Here is a 7,896-nt window from a genome sequence, read left to right as displayed (position 1 = left end):
TACATGATCATGTTAAATTACTTATATATTTGGAAAATCGACTAAACAAAATGTTTCCACTTTAAAGTGGAATTTTGAGCCACCAGATAATTATTTGAAAGCTTATGATATATTTTGCGATTTTAAATAAGTTACACAACAGGAGTTACTTAAATAAACCCACATAATTTTATTACAATTTACCCTGCTTAAATATTTTTAGCAACAGAAAAACCATGGTGGAATTAAATGTTACTCTTAATAATTAAATACTAGCTGATTACATTTGCATATAATTCTGTATGGAAAAAAGAATTAATCCCATGATGCATAACAGAGAATATTATCTCAGAATTTTTAACTTTACTATTTATAGGTTATTAAGTGAGCTACTTAAAAAATTGTTTATAAACGTCAATGGAATCATTTAATATATTTGGTAAATTATTTATTGGTAAATTACAGTGATGATTTCATAATTTTATAGTTATAGGAGGAGAGAATTCGACTATTCTGTTTCTTCCCAAATATCTATAAAATTTCCAATATAATGAAAGAGTTCAAATTTATATAAATCATCTCATTGAGTTTACTTAATATAATAAATACAATTACTTTGTTTTATACTTCTAAAATGTTCCATAATTTCTCAAATACTCTATAACTAGAGATGGTTTAAAATAATAGTTGCAAATATTAACATTGGTCTTGTTTCTCTTTTGGTATATTATTTCTCTCAACAAAAAATATTTGTTAAATTTAAATTCATCCCCTACATTTGTCGTATTTGATGTCTTAGACCGTTCTCTTTTTGTTTTAATTTAGAACAAATCTTCATAACATTTTTTATTTTTCCATAATAAATAAATTTAATTTTTTACATTAAATATTTTTTCTATATAAATGGAGTCTCAACAGTTTAAACAATGACAAATTGTGTAAATAAATTAATTTGCTACAAGTTTGTGTTTTATATGACATTACAGAATGTGATGATTTCCACCTAAAATATGAAGAAAAATATGGTATGGGGATAAATAATGAATTTTAAATTATTCTGCCAGACAAATATATGAAACTAATAAGCAGATGGCATTTTCAATTTTTTCAAGGTAAAGACATTAAACATAGATAAAAAAGGAAGAAGAAAACAGGAAGACTGCAATGAGTAGAATAGAATTTTTAATTTAAAACTGAAAACATGAAAATTTAAATCTAGATTTGTTTGATTCAAATTTCACGATGTTTCTTTGAAATATTTGAAAGATCTTTGGACAAATGATGCAAACGTTCCATTTTATTTGTGGATAGGCTCGAAAAATAAGAACTTGGAAAAATCACAAAAACGATAAAATGCTTGGAAAAATGACTTGTTCATGTGCATCGATTTGACCTTTTTGTTATTATAAGTTGACATGTTGACAAAATCGTATATTTGCTTGAAATTTTGCGATTTCTTGCACTTTTTCCTTGATTTAAGAAAACTACATTTTGTGCTAACTTTCACTACAAACGGATTAACTTATCCGTTTACAGTGGCTTAAAGATCACTAGTGCTATTACATTCTGTAACAAAACTGACTCAAAGCGACAGTAGCATATAAATCCTCTGTTTTTTCTCTCATTAGTACACTTCTGTTTTCATATCTTTCAAGTGAAATTGTACATATGAGCTTTGAAGTTAAAACGAATGTAGTAGCTCTCTCAGATTATGAAGAAACAGCTCATCTCCATGTAAATGTGATCCAATTAGGGGTGGAGGGGGGAGCCAAGAACGATGCAGCCAGAAATGATGCAGAGTGGAGTGAGATTTCACAAACCAATTGTTTTTCAAAGGAATCGGCTAAGAACAAGTAATGACGTCACACTTGCTGCCATCTGTGGGAATGGTTGTTATTACCAAGATGAGTGTTGTATCAAATGTTAATTTTACATACTGTATTCTAGGTGTGGGTGTCCTCAGTAAAATAATGTGTTTTTTGCCTTTACATTTCTACTCCATAAACCACCACACAGTACAGGGTGCAGGGTACTTCAATATTACTTTCACTTGCCGATTGACAGCTCTGTTCACATATTCAGCACAGACAAAAAAAAATTGCCTATATGCCTCTGATTATTTTAATGTTATTATAATGAGCTTCATGTCAGGTATTTTTTGGGGCAAGAGTATGTTCTTCCATTATTTTTATTCCAGTCTTCATTGTTCAATTTCAGTGCTCTTTTCGTTCATTTCTGATGTTGGAAGTTATTTTAATCAAAATCCAGTTCTCCCTGCATTTTCTTATTCCATTACTTAAGCTGCCCTAAATCCAATATAGGAATACGAAGTTCACCGCTAATAGTTAAGTACCAGGAGTACAACTTTGCTTCCGCCATTTGCCGATAGATTGCGACAACGGTAAGAAGTGGTCGAAAGAAACAAGTGGCAGAAATTAGGCAGTTAGCTTGGACCTCGGTTAATATAACCTCATTCAAATGTTAGTCAATTTGTGTCTGCATCATAAAGTTGCTCATGATTTAAAATGTCAGTTTACGTACCTAATTCTCGTCATTTACTGGAGGTCTTATTGTTTTGTTTCAGTATGAAAGAACAGCGGCTGAGTCTCATCCAGTGCTCTCAGGCACGTATGGTAAGGACGCTATTAGTAAAAGAACGTGTCGTGAGTGGTTTCAACGCTTCGAGAACGGTGATATTAACTTCGTAGACCGGCATAGGGGTGGAAGAGAGAATGTTTTCGAAGATGCAGAATTGGAGACATTGCTGAGTGAAGGCTCGCATCGAACTCAAGAATTGGTACGATTAGTGGGAGTGACACAGCAAGTCATTTCACAGCGTTTCGAGGCTGTGGGCATGATTCAGAAAGGAGGAACTTGGGTCCCATGTGAGCTGAAACCAAGAGACTGAATGGCGTTTGTGTGTTTGTGAACAGTTGTTTCAAAGGCAAAAATGGGATTTCTGCATAGCATTGTGACTGGGGACGAAAAATGGGTCCATTACGATAACCCCAAACGCAAATAATCACGGAGCTATCCCGCCCATGCTTCCACGTTGACGACCAAACCGAATATTCATGGCTCCAAGATCACGCTCTGCATTTGGTAGGACCTGCTCGGCGCCGTGTACTATGAGGTGTTAAAACAAAGTGAAACAATCACAGGTGCTTGTCATCAAACGCATTTCATACGTTTGAGCAGAGCATTAAAAGACAAACGGCCTCAATACAGCGACAGACACGATAAAATGATTTTGCATCACGACAACGCTCGATCCCACGTTGCAAAAACCGAGCAAGGTGGCGCAGTGGTTAGCTCACTGGACTCGCATTCGGAAGGACGACGGTTCAATCCCACGTTCGGCCATCCTGATTTAGGTTTTCCGAGATTTCCCTAAATCGCTATAGGCAAATGCCGGGATGGTTCCTTTGAAAGGGCATGGCCGACTTCCTTCCCCGTCCTTCTATAAGCGGATGAGACCGATGACCTTGCTGATTGGTCTCTTCCCCCAACCAACCCAACCCCACGTTGCAAAAGAGGTCAAAACGTACTTGGAAACGGTAAAATGGGAAGTCCTACCTAACCCGCCGTATTCCCCAGACACTGCTCCCTCTATCACCTGTTTAGATCAATGGCACATGGTCTGGCGGACCAACATTTCCGATCTCATGAAGTCACAATTTGGATCGATTCGTGGATAGTGTCAAAAGATGACAAATTTTTTGACGCAGGTTTCGTACACATCCCGAAAGATGGGAGGAAGTAGTGGCCAGCGATGGAAAATACTTACAATGAAACATGTGTAACTAATTTGATTCATTAAAGCCTCAAAAGTTGAGGAAAAACTGCAGAAGCAAAGTTGTGCACTTTGTAGTATCGTGTTACAGCTTCAAATAATCAGGAGGATCAATCAATATCCACACCTTTTCACAAGCAAATCAAACAGAGTGGATTCTGTATTCCTCTGATTGTTCGAGTGATGAATCTTCTGCCAAAAAATTTCTCATTTGTTTAAGCTTCAAGTAATTCTGAGAGGAGCTGTACTAAAGCCACTATGATACACTTTTATACCCTCAGTTTGCTTGTTAACTGGTCCAAGCTGTGGTCTCTGCATTACCACCATCTAGTAAAAGAGATGCAATTCAGTATGCAATCAAGGGTTATATACTAGAGCTCAGGTGGGCAACCAGCAGCCTGTGGCCCTGACCTGTCCCTGGAGTGGTTTCAGTCCAGCCCGTGGAAGAAATTCATGGGGGAGAGTGCGACCTGATCGCATTGTACTCCACCTTCTATGACATTGAAGAGCCAAAGAAACTGGTTCACCTGCCAAATATATAATGTAGGGGCAGCGCAGAAGTTGTATTAACGCGGAAATGGAGAGGTTTGTCTGACGTCCAAAAGGGCATGATCATTGGCTTTCAGGCCAGCAGTGCATCTATTTCCGAATTGGCTAAGTTTGTAAACAGTTGGGTGCCGCCACGATTCAAGTATTACAAGCGCAAACAGTTTATACTCGGCCACTGCACCGAGTGTCAACTTTGTCTGCGCGAATATTATAATGTACACAGCAAAATGGCAGTATCCAAAACTGGCGCTGAGGCAACTGTGGTGCACCATGAGCCAAAGATAACATGGGTCAACGACGGCTGTAGAGATATGTATGTGCGAAGAGACGTGAAACTGTTGAGCAACTGAGGCCCAAATGAACCAAGGGGCTACCAACAGTAACTCTTGAACGACTGTTCAGCAAACATTTCTGTGTACAGGTCTCCATAACAGGGGCCTGGTTTATGCATCCACGCTGACTGCAGTTAATTGATGACAAAGAGTGGAATTTGCAAGGCCAGTACTGGAATTGGACGTCCACTGAGCGGCGAAAGGCTTTTGGCAGGTGATCACATTAATGTGATTGGACTGTGTAATTTTATTTTTGGATAGGCAACAGGATATGTTTGCAAACCAAGGCACAATGTGACGAATTGGTTGAAGCTAGTTTTGTACTGGGCAGAAAAACTACCATAGCGTTAAAGCCTTTTCCTGAAGGCGAATTAGCAAAGGCTTGACTCTTGGATATTACAGATGTACTATGTTCCAATAAAAATACGAATTCGAACAAATAACTTTATGGAGCCCAGCCGTTGTTTGCCGAAATAATGATGGCTGATGACATTAAAAACAGTTTACGTGATTGTGTTGTCACATCTGAAGCTTTGGACGAGAGTAGTGATTTCTCAGGCACAGCTCAGTTAGTAATTTTTGTTCTTGGTGTAGGAAGATATGGAGTTCAACATAATGGAAGAATTATTAGCATTGCAGCAATTAAAAGGAATTTTATTCTTTACTGACAGCGTTGCAGAATTCTGCAACGGAAGTTTTTAAGACAGTTATTGTAGAACGTTATACGTAAAGAAACAATATTCAATGTAAACATCTGAAGAGGGGATGAGTAGAAAATGAATGTACTCTTAAAAGCGAAAGCTTTGTGGTATAATTTGTCGGCATGGCGTTCTGGGGAAGGAGTGTCATTCATATTGATGTTACCCCATGATCATTAACTTCATGGATACTATAGTTTTACTTGTGCCTAGGACCGCTACTGTCACGCCACATCACGAGGCTGCTCACGATCTTAAGTGAGGAAGTGAATCGTGCCTGCAGGTCATTAATGGTATAATTTAAATCATATTAAGAGCACAGGTTTCTTTAAAGTAGTATTGTGTCGAAGATTTCTCAAGGAAGCAGATATTCGAAAGTTGTGTGTGATGTTCTGTGACAGGACTAAGTATTTGTTTTTATCACAAGGAGGGAAAGACTTTCAAGGATTTACTGTACAATTCAGCTATCTACTAATATAATCTAAATTTTAAAAATAAACTTAAATGTTACATGCATTTTCTTTTTGTTATTTGTTTTTGCCTTAAAACAGTGTTTTTAATTCCCATATAGCTTAGCTGTTTTATTCTTGAATGTCTCATGTCCACCACAGTCCACAAAATGCATGATTCTGTATCACATAAACTTTTTAGATAACAAGAAAGAACACTACCCAGCTTCAGACAGACAAAATCTATAGCCAGCTATTTCACTCTGAGAAAATACTAGACATCACTCTGTAGAGTCACTCATTCAGAGTAAGCAACAAAAGTCTTTGGTTCACAACACGTTGTTTGCTGACACGTTCCTATTTAACACATCCGAGAAGTAGAGCGTAAACTGTCATCGTCTTAACCTTCTCCACACACGTAACTAGTGTGTTATACATTCTGTCTCTGTTCTCATGAATGGTGAACGGTTGCAAGAAACAAACTTAGGAACACACTGAAACGTGTCATCCATTAACATTATGTTCTGTTCACACAAGTGACGAAAATTTGACTTAGTTGAAAAAATTATGAAAGACGTGTTGAGGTCATTTTCCCGTAAAACTTATTCAGCTTTTATTGTATTTGTGTTGCCACCCAGGTGTAGCTCATATACCGCTCCAAGTGTAGCTTATATACCGAGTTGGGATGATCCCTGAGTGTTGTGCTCGACTAATCTTCCTTAAGTACATAATGTTACGATGAGTCAACACACTCTGCTCCTCCAGCTCCAGATTGATAATTTTCCGGTAATTCGTCGATATTATGTTCAACTTTGCTTTTTACTGTAGTCTTTACCGATTGCCTGCTCATCTCTTGTAGTGAAGCTGGAATACTAATATGATTTCTGATGCAATTAGACAAAACATGATTACCTTCTACTAGCTTCATATTGTATGGTCTGAGCATGAGATATTCTTCAGTTCAATGTGAATGTAATCTTTGTTGGAGAAATTTGGTATAAGACAAGTGACATTTTAATTCTGATCCATTTGTGGGTGCATGATGAACACATTAGTAAAGTGCTGGTCACTTAGGCTACATGGCTTTTGGGACGGCTACTACGAAGTGGATTACAGATGGCTCAAGAATGTCTAACATATCTTTTCATGCCATTCATTTTCATGCCATTCATTTTCGTGGGGTGTTTGGGCGGGGTCACTTGTCTCTGCTTCTGATTCCATGAGTGCCCTCGTGTCTTTTGAGAGGACAACTTCAGGGAAAATGGGGAACCCACTAGATTTGGAAATAATAAGGTAAAACCACCATCAAGCGATCTGTTTCCAGTGTATTCCAGGCAAATCGAAGTGTAGGTTAATAGACTTGCTTATGAGCTCTTCAATAGCATCTGAGGTATATCCTGTACTTCCTTTGCCATAGTGTGATTACCATCACTTACTTGTTACAGAGGCAAAGGAAGAACGGATGGTCTCCTGTATCAAGTATTCGGTTTCAGAGGAACTGGGTACTGTACAACAGCACATTCCATACAATTCATGTTTTCTGAATACCGCTCATAAACAAAAAGATATTCTTACTATAGATGGCATATGAACTGCTCATATGCTTAACAAGAAGTAGTATTTTTTTAAAAATAATTCTTTCTCGGCTGCTGTTGCTGTCTAGTTGAACAGGATGTTTTATGTTATTGTGTGGAATGTCGCGCTATAGCCCACAAAGTTTGGAAACATTTTACAGAGTTATGAAAATAGTTATTTTTCACTTTAGTCAACAGTATATTAGTCAGACCTCAAAATCTGAGTATTTCTACTTTCATTAGACATGGTGAATGAGCTGAGACAATTTTCCTTTCTTTTTATGCTTCTCCTAATTTTGCCTCTCTTTATTGATTATGTACGCCAATTTTTCCTTTTTGTTATTTCATTCCCCTCACCCCATGTGTCTGGGGGATGGGATATCAGCAGTGAAACAGTCCACTCTTCAGCCAAGTGAATTAAAAAAATTAGGATGAGAAAGTTTGCAGCTGTGTTCTTGTTTTAAATAAAAAATCAAAGACAGACAGCTAAAGAATGAAAATATTCATCTGTCTCGCGTGTGT

Source organism: Schistocerca gregaria, chromosome X (assembly GCF_023897955.1).
Source record: "Schistocerca gregaria isolate iqSchGreg1 chromosome X, iqSchGreg1.2, whole genome shotgun sequence".
Lineage (NCBI taxonomy): Eukaryota > Metazoa > Arthropoda > Insecta > Orthoptera > Acrididae > Schistocerca > Schistocerca gregaria.
Note: the sequence above shows the minus strand (reverse complement) of the source record.